Source organism: Lactuca saligna, chromosome 6 (assembly GCF_052625555.1).
Source record: "Lactuca saligna cultivar CGN05327 chromosome 6, ASM5262555v1, whole genome shotgun sequence".
Classification (NCBI taxonomy): domain Eukaryota; kingdom Viridiplantae; phylum Streptophyta; class Magnoliopsida; order Asterales; family Asteraceae; genus Lactuca; species Lactuca saligna.
The window spans coordinates 63,886,835-63,902,047 of record NC_136422.1 but is presented as its reverse complement, the minus strand read 5'-3'; the positions used below and the strand labels follow the sequence as shown (position 1 = coordinate 63,902,047).

Below are 15,213 nucleotides of genomic sequence, written 5' to 3'. Positions count from 1 at the left end.
GAGGGCCTTTTATCTTGACATCACCTTCCCTAATAGCCAGAACAAGAGTAGTTGAACTTGAGTTTATAAGTAGAACTAAGATTTCCTTAGTAGTCCTGAGCATGCCATGTAGCTTTATGATACTCTTCTCCAAAACATTCATATAGTAGTTCATGGTGAACTACATATATGTACTAGTCATAGAGTTAAGAATGACATCAATAGCCAAATCTGGAATGAATGAGAGGCAAAGTTGATCAATTCTATTAAAGTATGCTTTTAACTTTAGCACATGGGTACTCACAGAACCATTCTCCTGTTTCTTGCAACCTAGAATTGATTGCATCACCTTGAATATCTCAGTTCGAGCTTGCTCTTGAAACATGTCTTGGATTTGCTCGTTCATGTTGTACACCCCAAGGTTCTTGAAACTCTTTTGGAATTCATATTACATGGTCTCCAACATCATATATAATACCTCGATAGATAGACAGATAGCGATGCTTTTTCATGTTTGGCTGCTTATTCTGTAGCATCATCAAGAAGCCCCGTATCTTGTTATTCATCCAAGACATTCTCTTTCTTATCATACCTCATATTTATCTTCAGGTTACGAATCCAATCAACGTATTTAGGGCCAGTAAGCTTATCTCACGAAAGGAGTTGGAGTGGTGAGAAGCTGGATGAAGAGATCGGTGCGGGAAGAAGATGAGGAGGGGCATTTGAACTAGGATCCATCTATTATAGAAAAAGAACCATAATTATTTTGATTAAGAAATCCTTTCCAAATAGTTACCCAATATCAAATTATTAATCAAAAGTATAGGATCCATATTTGGCTTCATAATGTAAAGTAAATTGGCCGAAAATTACAAAATGAAGCTATTTAGGTGGACAAACTATTGTCGATCTCAATCTCTTGAGATTGCTAGAAAATGAGATTTATTGACTTATGTAAATAGCATGTTAATATCTTCTAATTCTCATTTAGAAATCATGACTGGATTAGCCAAAGATGATGACTCCAAATGGTGAATCGACCATGCGAAGTTACAACGAGATTCGGCTCAAGTAATGCTTAAAAACTGCAATCACCATATACCTTTCTTTGAATACATTCTTCTCTTGATGATTCAGTAAACCACACATGATTACATCAAGAAAAGTATACCACAAGTCGTAATTTCCATGGGAAGCATAAGGGTCACATTATTATTATAAAACGAGGTTTTGTTATATTACTTATTAAGTTAAAGTTAATACTTTTAACTTTGCACAATTTTCCTATCAAAACCTTTTGGTAACTCTACTTCAAAACGTTAGAAGCCAGTGAGAGTGGTGACCAATAAATGCCACTTCAAAGACAACCGCATTAAGAATCGAAGAGACCTCCCCGGACCTTTCTTATAGAAATCAAAGTAGGTGAGTCTCGTTGTGGTAAGACTACCAATGAAAGTTTAAAAAAAATGCGAGGACGCAACGTTTGTGTAATAATGTGATACATATAAATACAATTTTACTATATATATATATATATATATATATATATATATATATATGCATACACACAAACATTTCCATTTTATATCATTTAATTCTATTGACAAAATAATAAGTTATAAGTAAACAATTAAATTATTAAAGTCCTACTCTTTTGTCATTTAATTAATCTTATAATTAAATCAAATTGACTTTATCTTCTAGTATAAAGGCTATTTTGTATTTGATCTAATATTATAAAAAGAATAAAGCAAACAAGAATCGGGAAACAAGTTTTATAATTCCGAAAAATCAGGTTCCATGACATGGGGAATAGGTAAACACATCGTGGGGAATTGGATAAACATGAGACTATTATAAAAATTATTTTAAGTCTTCAGCAGCTCACAATGACATGTCCAGGTAGGGACCACGATGTGGTGTTGAGACATTTGCGGTTTGGAATCAGCATCTAATAGATACCACGATGTGGTGGAGGACCTACCATGATGTGCCAAGGAGGCAGAAGGACCAAAAGTCATTTTTCAAAGTATATACACATCTGATTTTAACAAGGCAAATTTCTGGACAATTTAAAATGAAATAAACATAGAAATCCTTCACATGAAAACATAACATAATCAATACAAAGTCTATGTGCAATAAACTTGAGCTAACCTACGCTTTGATACCACTGATGGGTATCAAGCCTAATAAAAGATCTAATCAAGGCAATAGAAACAACAATTTATCTGATCTAAAGACTCAAAAAAAGCAGATATAACTAAAACAAATCCATACAATTCAGTAGGACTAAAAAAACAAGTAAGCATACCGTAGGGTTTTTCTTAGTCTTCTTTTTTCTAGCCAGTTGATCGAACTTAAGAACCCAACGTAGAATTCCTCTCTTGTGATCACACCCAAGACGTAAAACCTTCACAGATCTAAAAACACCTTGAACACTACTAGCAAACAAAATCGATCAAATGATTCTAGGATGCACCACATTATGGAAATCTAGTAACGATGTCATGGGAACTAGTTTCCATAATACTAGGGTTTTCTTAGGGTTCCGAACTTTGTTGACTAAAAGGTATTTTTCTTATGTACCAAAACTAGGTTTTTACCTCTCTTTAGATGAGGAGATGATTTGAAACCTTAAAGATAATTACCGAACATATTTGTAATTATCTAGTTATTTCAAATCATTATAGAATATTCCAAATTCCTTTATTATGTAATTAACTAATTAAACTATTAATTAATTAATAATACAAGTTCCTGATATCTTTTTATTTGTGCTTTATGTTTGGTCATGTGTGTAATCCAAAAGGAAACTAAAACTTTTAGTAATATTATCGAGTTTCTTATGCTTATGGGCATTAATCTCCATCACTATTAAGCTTTAAAACAAGAGTTCTCTAAAAGTATCCACCAAAGCAAGATTAAGCCACCAAAATATGCTAGCATACACTTGTTAATAAGTTACTTTTAATCTATTAAGATATATATAAATAAGTCTTAATAGAAAGCAACTTATTTGTCTTCAAATATTTCACCATTTTCAAGAAGAAGAGGAAGGAGAAAAGGGGCCAAGAAGCCACGGTTTTGGCATCCCTTTGAGTGATAGTTTTATGCTAAAGAACCAAGAAAATAACTAGTAAAAACTCTCTTTTATTTGCATGCCTTGTCTACTAAAGTAAGGCTAGTAAAGAGAATGAGTATGCTCTTCTTTACAAGCATGCGAACAAGTATTAAAAAATTCAAAATCAATCTAACCTTGTCACATAGAAGCTACAATTTAGCTTGCCAATGAAACAAGGTTCAAGTGCTATTTACTTTACACAACTAGCTATTTACATATATTAACTACGTGATTACTCGAAGTGTCCACTTATTTGTACATGACATAAATAATCATAGGGTATGATATTAAGCTAGTTTTGTTCTCTTTTATTATTATTTCATAGAAACAATAATTCCCAGTATATTGGAATATATTATTTTCATAAAATAATGTTTTTCCAATTAAATACAAGTCTTCATATATTTATTAATAATCAAATTATACTAATAATTTGTCACGACCCAAAAAACGTGATACAATTTTCATTCTTAATAAGTCAAAAACATTCGTTCATTATCCCAAATACGATTCGAGTAGAATGTATTCTTAAAAAATCATAAAAGTCAATCATTGCAGAATAAATCTTCAGGGGATGCAGTGAGATCAAGCTGGACTCCTCCTTTTGAAACTGGAAGTACTTGAAAATGTTTAAACCACAAAACTATAACCACAAATCTTAATGAGTTCCCCAAAACACCACATCCTAGCCCTAGGGTATATTGCAACCCAACATCTAATCACGGGCTCAACCCTTGGGTTTTTTTCAACCCATCATATACTCATGGGCCCATCCCTAGGGTTTATTTCAACCCAAACATACTATAATGGACCCAACCTTAGGGCCTAGCCTTGGGATTTATTTCGACTCGATCATACAATAATGCAAGAGTCACAAAGACAGCTAGTATCCTACATACACAATCCAGTGGGCTGACATTGGTGCCTTTAACCCACAAATATAGTGCGAAGACTCGCCTCTAACTGAAGATGACCGAATCACACACTGGAGTTACTACTACCACGGCTCCTCACACTGATCATAGCACAAAGTCAACCCTAATTAATAATTAGGGTTTTAACTCATAATCAAAGGTCCAAATCATATTTTATCTTACTAAGGGTAAAAGACCATTTTACCCTTCTAATGCTTATCCAACTAATCATGGACCAAAACAACTAAAGACCTGAGGACCAAAAATTGTCCATGAAGACTTTTGGTGAGTATTCCTTGCGTACCACCACATTACACACAACGTATTGTTTGATTGCAGAAAAGAAAACGAGTTGTAACCTGTTACATGCAGCATACCAAGAGGGTACACCCGGCGTACGCCACTATTGCCCAAACTCACATTAAGCTCTTAATACCTTAAGACCTAATATCCAACCCCCATATCTAACTCTAATTGACGTCTTAAGTCATAAAGTTCCCGAATTTTTTTTATCATTCAAGGCTTAATGGAGTCTAAACCAAAACTCTAGATTTATATCTTCACCAAAGGACCACTAACTCGTGCATGGAAGAGATATACCAATCAAGATTCGAATTTTATGACTTATTGACCTAAAAATGACTAGAAATCAGGCTCAAAGGTTATGGGGTAACTTCTACTTACAAGAAAACATGCTCAAAATATAACCTAAAACTAGATCCATACTAAAGAGCCATAAAGTTTGAAGCTTAATACCTCCAGAAGCTTTCAAAGATGATAAAAGTCCTGAATCTCCAAGATCAAGCCACAACAATCAACAAGGATGAAATTCTCCTTCTTCCACGAGTAACAAAAATACTTTGAAGGTCCAAAAACAAGCTTTTAAAGATTAGGGTTTTGATGTTATGGTTATAGAGAATGGACGCTAGAAATAAGGCCAAACTCGAAGGAGATAATGAGGTTTTATAGGGTCCAAACCGTACAAATTGGGTTTAATATTCACATGAGTTCTCCTTGCGTACCCTTATGTACGTCCAGCATACTTAAAGGGTAATCACGTTAGTTTCATGTAGTACACCTAACGTACATGCCATGCACGCCTAATGTACAGGCGGAAACCCATTTCCTTCTTAACTTCCAATGGTCATAATTATGCGTCCCAATTCCATTTTCGACGTTCTTAATAAGCTCGGAAAGGTAATGAGAAGCCCTACAATCCTATCTAATCTCCTATGACTTTAAACTTACCGAACTAGAATCCTTAATTCATGAAGAAGTCTGAAGTATCACTTTTACCATTATACCCTTTGACTCCAAAACACAAACAGAGAGCTTGGATCACATAACCTATAACATCCACCTCTAATTGGGTTTAATACCTAATCCTTTGAAACTTAAGGTCTTCACTTGATCCACCCAATGACTATAATTCTTGAAATAGGAAACTTCTCGAAACAGGATGTTATAACTCTCCCCCAATTAAATTACATTTTGTCCTCGAAATCATTTCTTAAAACTTACTATGCTACACCAGACGACCATGTCGGACTTCCTGACTACCAATTAGGACTAAGAAGTCTTGCTCGTAGAGAAAATAGCCTTCTAATATTGTTATCCAAGCCCCAATCGTAGCAGAGATCATAAATCCCTGTGAGAAATCGAACCTTAATCCTCCATCCTCTACCAACTAAGGAAAATCCAACTCCGCTGCCTGAAAAATAGAAAATCCTAAAACCATATCTAGTCTCTAGATGACAAGAACTGTATCATATTACTTCCATAAAAGTCCACTTTGCAATGCAGACCGAATGAATTCCTCCAATCCTAAATTACCATACGGGTAACTGGTCCACAGATATTCTAACGATTCACCAATGTCGATAATCTTGAACCTTAACACAAGGAGATTTCCACCATAAGTCTCAATCATTGATGTCAAACCAACATATAAATTGCATCCTGTTAACCAACCATTTGCATTTTTTTATCTAACCAAGATCTTCATGGTTCCAAACTGACCTTCCCATTAAATGATATATCAAAGTTCCGACCAGCTGGGGAAACTTATATCCTCACACACATCCGCACCACGTGACTCCCACCAAGAGTCTAACTGACCGAGGCTATCCAAGCTTGTTGGTCGTCATGGATCCAACTACCCTCCTGATCAAACCAAGGGCAGTATAATCCGCCTTCTCATGAACATTAGCTAGTCCACTTCACTCCAGATGAATGCTACCTGCCCGGCCATAGTTATAATCACTCCCCCAAGCTCCAAGTCGGCCTACAACCATTCTAAATCCTATAAATGTCGTGTCCCTTCCACAGTCTCACCACCCTTCCTGTAATGGTCAAACTCAACCTAGTCAAGGGTACGAGCCAAGTCTTAGACTCACAACAATCCTACAATTACCTATCTACCTAGTGAATGCTACAGGCCACCCCACAGTCTTACAACACTTCCACAACTGACTACCAACCCAATCAATGCTACGAGCCACCTTGCAGTCTTACAACACATCAACAACCGCCTACCAACCTAGTGAATGCTACGCGCCACCCTATAGTCTTACAACATTTCTAGCATCGCCTACCAATCTAGTGAATGTTGTAGGCCACACCATAGTCTTACAACACTTCCACAATCACCTACCAATCTCTTTTACAGAACAGGCTGCTACAAACACAAAACCAGACGAAAACATGTCCGTACTCAACCAGAGAATGAGATGGGCAGTTGCACTATTGTTCCAATTTAAGATCTATAAACCAAATAAGAACCAAGCCAAAAACCAGAGCCAATTGTTTCCATGCTATCATCCTCAGTCCACATACACTTCTCATGACAATATATAATGAACTTACAATAATACACACCCTCAAGGGAACCCATAACCAACCCTAGATCTACTACATTCCATCTTCCTCAAAACCTTATCAAAAGGGTGAAGTAACAGTATACCTAACAGGATAACAAACCTTATCCATTGACAAAAACATTCTCATGAGCAACTGATACAAGATCCCACACCTCGATTGAAAGTGAACAGATCCAACCAATACGTAACTAGCTCGATAAAACTTCCAAAATTACTCAAAAATGTTGTCAGAACCCTGGTCGGATCAATCTAGATACCAAAACTGCTGACACAACATGCCAAAATTAGAATCTACTTAGATCCATAGTCACACCTAAAATGTAAACAACCCGTTTCGACATCCGAACTCCCAAATCCAAGGATAATGGCCAAACCTGAGCCCTGCTATGACAATACTAACATAACCAAATATTGAGGATAAAATTACCTATAGGCCAAAATTATCCAACATATAGAACTTGTCGATAAGTTGACGCATCCATTGAACTTCAACTTATACAACTCAAAACTTTTGAAGAGCCTCCGTTGTTGAAGATGAACGAAATAACCAACGACCGAGAATGCATTGAAAACTAATTCAATGATCTAATAAACTATTAAACAAAGCCCATGAGGAACTAAACATACCCAACTCTGAAGATGATTTACCGATCAATAACTGCCCAACCTAAACAATAGATAACAATCTATACAACGAGCTGACAAATTCCTCAACAACTAATTCCCAACATGAGCGAACCAAATCGCTACAACGAGTTCCTTGTCCACAACTTAATGTTGTGAAGACAACTTATGCATTCCTGAGCACATGTATCTAATAGCAACTTCATTTGCGCCACCGTCTTGACCAAATGTTAAACCAAAGTCTCGCATACCCTAACCGCAGATCCTTATGACCCATTCTTACGAAATCATAAACTCGAATAGATCGATGATCCTCCAGGAATAATACCCATTTCTCCCCCGCTTAGTGTTCGAACTCCAACCAATTAAAGTTTCATAACAAACCAAATCTCAAACTGTCTCAACCAGATACATAGCACACTAGACCCTTGAAATGTATAACACAATGCAGGATGATCTTCCAGATAAAGACCAAGAAAACTCAAAGAGATTTTGAATATTAGAGGGAGACCCTAAAAAACTTCCCTATCACAACAACCTTTAACGTCAAGAATCCATTGCAGATGCAAAAGCAATAATTCTAATGGTCTATTCATGTAACGACCCGAAAATCAAGGGTAAAAATTTCAGTTTTAATATAGCTAAAACATTGATACCATTTATTCTAAACAATTCAAATCATCATTAAGTGGAACGTTTATCAGAGTTCATCCCAAAATCATTCATTGCGGAAATTATAGGTGTGTGCACTGCGATCAATCCGAGCCCTTCCTTTCCAAAACGATGATACCTGAAACCATAACAAAACCTATAAGCACGAAGCTTAGTGAGTTTCCCAGAGCATACCATACACACAAACAACATATCACATATCATGTTGCTATAAAAGCTACCTGTACCACATTTTCCTGCTAGCTATAAAAGCTACATATAACACATAAGCAATGCATACAAAAACCAGTAAGAATGCCATGGGCTACCCTACATGTTCTTTTCCTAGGACTGCCATGGGCTACTCCACATGGTCTTACATCCAATGACATGGGCTACCACACATGGTCTTTACCTAGGACTGCCATGGGCTACCCTACATGGTCTTACATCCAATGTCATGGGTTGTCATGCATGGTCTTTACCTAGGATTTCCATGGGATACCCCACATGGTCTTACTTCCAATGCCACAGACTCACCTCGGGGTCTTCCATGCAAGTATCACAAAGACAACTAGCATACCACACATCATATAATTACTAGCATACCACCTAGCATAAAGCTAACTATAATACCATATAACATAAAATGGGTCGGCCTTAGTGCCTTAGACCCATTGGTATGGTGAAAAGAGTCACCTTGAATGCAGAAGCTTCTTGAAGAAATCATTTGTTGCTGCCTCGCCAACTTCCTGAGCTGCCTCTACCAAACAATATACCCAATAAGCAATTGGGTCCCAAACTATAATCCTAAATCCCTGCATGTGGTAAAATGACCATTTTACCCATGGCCCAATATGATCCAAACTTAGGCCCAATTCGAAAACAAAAGCCCAACAATAGATAGGCTTTCCAAGCCCACTAGTGGCCTACTAATGGCTCAATTTGCCAAATTAGGCCCAAATCCTCTAATGGGCTTTACCCTAAGTCTGAACATCTCCTTGGCACACTTTATCTGACTTTTGATGGCCAACTAAAGCCTAAAGAACCAAAATCCCTTGCATGGCCCAAACCGAGGCCCAAAACCCCCAAACCCATATCTGATGAGTACGATGGGCGTATTCCTATGTACGCTAAGCATACAAGCCAAATTGTGAGTACGTCGGGCGTACCTACATGTACGCTAAGCGTAATCCCCCTGTTAAGTCACTTTCCCATTAAGTGCTTAATACACTGATCCAGAAGATACAAACACAGATCCAAGTCCTTATTAATGTCTTAAACCATAAAGTTGCTTACTTGATAGCTTTACATGATCCACATAAGCTCAAACTCCAAAAATGACAATCTACTTCCATGGAAATGGACTTAACTCATGCATTAACCCATTAGAACATCAAAGGTGGCAACTTTCTACCATAAGGACTCATTTAGAACTGAGAGTAGCAACTCCGAGTACGAGAAATCAGATTAAACCACAAAGCTTCACCCTTTAGACCAAAATGGTCCTAAAAATCAATCTAAGAGATCCAAGGAGATAATCATCAAGTTCATGACTTTATACCTTGAAAAGGTCTGTAGAGAAGCAACAATCCCAGATGTGAAATTTCTCCTTTGCACCAACACCTTGCCTTGACCTTTGCTTCCTTGAAGAGTGGATCCAAATCACCAAAATGCTCTTCACCAAGCCTTCCAAGCTCAAAGAGCTCTCATAGAGGATTAGGGTTTCATCCAAACTGCCTAAGGGTAAGAAGGAGGCTGACTGGTGAGAAGGAGGCTGACCCTTGAGGGTATAATGTTCTTTATATAGTGGCACACCCTCGAGGCAACCATACCACAAGAACCCACTTGTGCATTCCTATACTATCGTACTTGCCACAAAAAACTATAACCATATAGCCCCATGTTGGGTCTACATCCCAACTCTGAAATCTCATGTCTGCTCTCTCTTTCCTCCAAACACGGAAAGCTAGAAGGACATTACTCCTGATAGTGACATCCCAATCTGTCTGCCAATCACTCAGCCTCTGGCTGCAATCCTCGAGCTGGATCATCACAATCGCTTCCTTGTTAAGTCACACGACTTAACTGGCACTACCTCGAACAAGGCCCTCAAGACCTCATAATCAACTAACCTATCTAGGTTCGCACCAATCAAGCTCAAACTGACATGACCACTAAAGCCCCAACAATTCACCAAACCCATCCTTAGCCTAAATAACCATAACTGATAAAAAGAATAAGATTGAAACACATTGCAATGAATCATGGTGTCAAACCATACAATCTACCCTATCCGTACTTTCCTCAATGATTGTTCCGGATCCTCTAAGTTACTACTCGTGTCTACTACAGTCCAATCCAACCACATAAACCTATTCTCAAACGAGTATGCACTACTAAACAGTATATAAATACCTCTAACGCACTTCCTAGGATCTCCTATGATTCCAACGTCACCCTGCCATCAGCTGTTGAAGAGCCCCTACTAATATTAGCTAACTACTTCATGAATACAATTATGTGCAACAATCCTTAAATAATCTTTCGAATAAAAGACCCACACATACAATGGTTGGACTCGGATAAGAGTTGCATAAGAGGGCCAAGAAAATCACTCTAAATTTATCTAAAGGCATCCTCCAACTCACTTGCTACTACAATGCTAGGAACTTCCACTAACATTTTTAGTTGCCTTATGCATATAAATTATACACAAAACAAAATCACATAGACTGGCAAATGAGTGATTCTGCCCTAAGCCCACAACTAGAAAATAAATGGGAAATAAGGCCAAATCAATCCTTCTAAGGTTATATAACCTAATCATATACAATTTTCAAAGCATAAAATTAGTAATCAATTTCACCAACATAGATTCAAAATCATACATAGCATCCAATTCCTTCCAGGCTACAAGGTATCACAAACAGACCATTTTATACAACATCTGAAATCCATACTCTCATGCAGTTCCAAAAGCTCAATCAACAAGCATATATAGACATCTCTCCTAGCATTCTATCATGAAATCCTGAGCAGCTCCTTAGCTCTAATATAGCAATAAGTTCTCATATACTTATACCAACACAATAAGTATAACACATGTATGTGTATTTTGGGAAATACTTACTTGAGCTCGCCTGATTGCATGCATCGCACCATTTTTCCTAGAAAACCTTTTTAGAATATAATTTTCTTTTTGAAGGATTTTAGAAATCCTCATTTTGAGTTCAAGCACACCCAAGAGTGCGTCCGAATCCATCAAACCAATGATCTGATACCAACTTTAAAGACCCAAACACATTGATAAAATTTTCATTTTTAAATAAGTCAAAACTATTCATTCATTATCCGAAAGATGATCAGAGTAAAAGTATTCTTAAACAATCAGAGTAAAATCATAAACAATCATTCCAGAATAAATGTTCACGGGATGTATTGCGATCAAGCCGAGCCCTTCCTTTTAAAAATGGAAGTACGTGAAAATGTTAAAACCACAAAATCATAAGCACAAAGCTAAGTCAGTTCCCCAAACTACCACATACCATACATAAATTTTGGCCCAACATTAGGGTATATTGCAACCCAACATACAATCATTGGCCCATCCTTTGGGGTTTGTTTCAACCCATCATATACTCCTGGGCCCAGCCTCGGGTTTATTTCCACCCGATTAAACACTAATGGGCCCAGCCATGGGTTTTAGTTCAACCCGATCATAAATTAAAGCAAGAGTCATAAAGTCAGCTAGAATCCTATATACACAATCTAGTGGCCCTATATTGGTGCCTTCGACCCACAAATACAATGAAAATACTCACCTCCAACTGAAGATAACCGAATCACACACTCGAGCTGCTCCTACCACGACTCATCACACTGATAATAACCCAAAGTCAACCCTAATTAATAATCGGGGTTATAACCCATAATCAAAGGTCCAAATCATCTCTTATCATACTAAGGGTAAAAGACTATTTTACCCTTCCCATGTTTGTCCAATTAATTATGGCCCAAAACCCCTAAAGAGTTGAGGCCTAAAAATGGCCAATGAAGACTTCCAGTGAGTATACACTGCGTACCACCCCATTGTGCCCAACATACTACTTGATTGCAAAATAGGAAATGAGCTGATACCTGTTACGCAGCGTACCAAGAGGTTACGCCCGACATACGCCACTCTACCCAAACTCAAAATTAAGCTCTTAATACCTTAAGATCTAATGTGCAACTCCTAGATTTGACTCTAAGGGACATCTTACGTCATAAAGCTCCCGGATTTATAACTTTTCATAGCTTAATGGAGTCCAAACCAAAGCCCTAGATTCATATCTTCACCAAAGGACCACTAACTCATGCATGGAAGAGATATACCCATCAACATTCGATTTTTATGACTTAATGACCACAAAAATGACTAGAAATGAAGATCAATGGTTCTGGAGTAACTTCTATTCACAAGATCCAAGCCTTGGGACCAAAACATGCTCAAAACATAACCCAAAACTAGATCCACACTAAAGATCCATAAAGTTTGAAGCTTTATACCTCTAGAAGCTTTCAAAGATGATAAAACTCCTGGATCTCGAACCTCTACCCATAAACGTCCACAAGGATGAACTTCTCCTTCTTCCACAAGGCACCAAGAACACTTTGAAGGTAAAAAAAAAGCTCTCAAAGATTAGGATTTTGAAATTAAGGATGGAGAGGATGGATAATGGAAATAAGGCCAAAGTCAAGGAAGATAAAGATGTTTTATAAGGTCCAAACCATAAAAATTGGGTTTAATATGCACATGAGTACGCCCTACATGTATGTATGTCTGGCGTACTTAAAGGATAACCGCCCCACTTTCATGCAGTACACCCAGTGTACATGCCATGTATGCCCAACGCATAAAACAAAACCCATTTCTTTCTTAACTTCTAATGGTCATAACTTATCTGTATCAATTTTTTTTTGGTGTTCTTTATATGATAGGAAAGGTAATGAGAAGAACTACAATCATATCTAATATCCTTTGACTTAAAACTTACCGAACTATAATTATTAATTTATGAAGAAGTTTGAAGCATCACTTTTACCATTATACCATTTGACTCCAAAGCATAAACTAAGCGTGTGGACCATATAACCTGTAACATCCACCTCCAATTGGGTATAATCCCAAATCCTCTGAAGCCAAAGTTCTTTACTTGATCCACCTAGTGACCATAATTCCCGAAATAGAAAACTTCTCGAAACAGGATGTTACATATATAATCAATTAGTACTAACTTGTTATAAGGTATGACCCTGTAGGATCATATTCTATTAACAATATCATTTTATAATGACTCTTAGTCATATAAGAGATATATTTAGCAATATCATTATATGATAACTCTTTGATATCTCTAACAGTTTCAAAATCATTACTCTTATTCATTGCTTAACTTCATATGAAAAACTAGTTTAGAAGTCTCAGTAGCACATGTACAATCATAACTATTATAGAAAAATAACACATAAAATAATATGGCAATACTTACCCTTTGCTAAGTCGTAAATCAACAAGATATGTTGTTATATGACATCCAATAACATTCATTTGTTTAGTAAGATGAGGAAATGGGTAGCTATCTACAACAGGAACCTGAAGGAACACATTAGTGTTAGAAATCAAGGTTACTTTATTTTGGAGGCACTAAGTAGAAATAGTTATGAAACTACTTACCACATAACTGACACCATCACTAGAGTCAACGACTAGTCTAGTATGTAAACACGTTTTGACATCAAATTAAGATTAGGTAAATAAAATCTAAGTTAATTCTTGAAGTATTTGAGAATTTGTTTAAAAAGGAGTCATATTTGACATTAGAATAGGGGTTAATTTGGAAGGTTGTAGCTCAAGTAAAATACATGTCATGTACTCATGTCAATTTACAAGAAGCAAATTTGAAGTTTTATAACCTTTACCCTATAAGCATACAATGTCAATACAAATTATATTTGGATGAGCATATCAGCAAAATTGTACTTCTCAAACATAGTTTCCACCTAAAATCAAGGTTAATCTATAATCAAGTTTGCATACTGCATTTGAAGCTATAAATGAAAATCATTATTATGAGTATATTATTTGCACATACCATCTTTTCCTTATTTTTTGAAAGATTGATAAGTGGATTTGTTAGGAAAATGTTACATTTTGATGGATCCACCTGTAAGAAAGAAATATGGAGGAGTTTTATATTAAAACAGACAGTAGGTGCTAACACATCAAGTTCTCAGACAACATATCAAAAGGTAGCAAGCACTCACCTTGATCTCATTATAGAAGGCATGATCCCAAACATGACCTATATATTCCCACTTTTGCACAATGCCATTTTTGACAGGATAAGATATGTCTACATGATGTCTTAAGTTCAAACAAGTTTCACCAACAACAATATCTTGTATGAACCATGAATAAAGGAAGCATTTTCGTTATTAATGATCACTTGATATGCTACAAACTATAAATAAATATACCAATAAAACAAGGGCTAGCACTAATCAAATAAATCAAAGCACTTATATAATCATCAGACCTTTATACAAAAGTTTTCATTGAGAATAAAAATAGGAGTATATTTACCTTCAACTCTTGTTCCAGAAGTGTATCTTCGTATCTCAATATCGATCTACCTATTACACAAGGAAATACAAATGTCGGAAAATTCTCACAATGAAAACACTTCATTGAATCAAATTAGTAACTAAATGGTAGACTCATGATCGATTGTTTCAAAATAGAGTAGACGAGAGGTAGAGAGGGACGCATAACCCTCAATCGTCGATGCTAGAGCTATAGAACCCTCAATCAATGATAATGGCAACTTGAGAGTGTTTATGAGATTGAGGTCACTGAGTTTCCAAAGATTTTGTTTGTAGATCATGTGTAATTATTTGTGAAACAACCAATGAAGGTTTTCTAGGGTTCCTGAGGGTTGGAAGTAGGGGAAGACTAGAGACCTTGTCGATTTTGTGAAGATGATGGTGGCATCGGTAG

At 36.6% G+C, this 15,213-nt stretch overlaps 1 pseudogene; it reads right to left on the bottom strand.

Annotated features, from left to right (window-relative positions):
- Window positions 1–5,788: 5,788 nt before the first annotated feature.
- Window positions 5,789–14,904, bottom strand: LOC145002658 (actin-related protein 2-like; annotated as a pseudogene).
- Window positions 14,905–15,213: the final 309 nt, after the last annotated feature.